Source organism: Alligator sinensis, unplaced genomic scaffold, assembly GCF_000455745.1.
Source record: "Alligator sinensis unplaced genomic scaffold, ASM45574v1 scaffold859_1, whole genome shotgun sequence".
Lineage (NCBI taxonomy): Eukaryota > Metazoa > Chordata > Crocodylia > Alligatoridae > Alligator > Alligator sinensis.
This window is the reverse complement of record NW_005842656.1, coordinates 1-510: the sequence shown is the minus strand read 5'-3', so window position 1 is coordinate 510 and position 510 is coordinate 1.

Sequence of the window (510 nt, the reverse complement as noted above, 5' to 3'; positions counted from 1 at the left end):
TGGTCCCTCAACACACCCGGTAGCGGGGATCCTGCTCCCATCCAGGCAGGCTGCGCCAGGGCCTGCAGCCCCTGCTGGAGATCACGGACCCCTTCCCCACCCCCACCCCCGATCTCCTGAGCAGGGGGTGACCCCATGGCCCTACCTGGACACCCCATAACCCCAAAGTGCCTTGGGGATGGGTGAGAGTTGGGAGGGCCCGTGGTTAGGGGTCAGTTCCAGCTGCAGTTCTGTAGCTCCTCTCTCTCTCTCCTATTGGAAACAGCTTGGCTGCCTCCAGCCCGGATCAGCGAGGAAGAGGAGGGCAGCGTTGGATGCCTGCAGCTGCATTCCCACCTCTCCCCGTCCCTGCGGTTGGTCTGTGCCTGCTTCTGCTGGGCGCTCCCTCCATGCACACCCAGCCGAGAGCTCAGCAGCTCCATATGGAGGAGCCGAGATCTGGGTAGTCCAGAGCGGTCCAGTTGACATAGACTATCTGGGCTTCCAACAAAACCTTTTGACAAGGTCCCC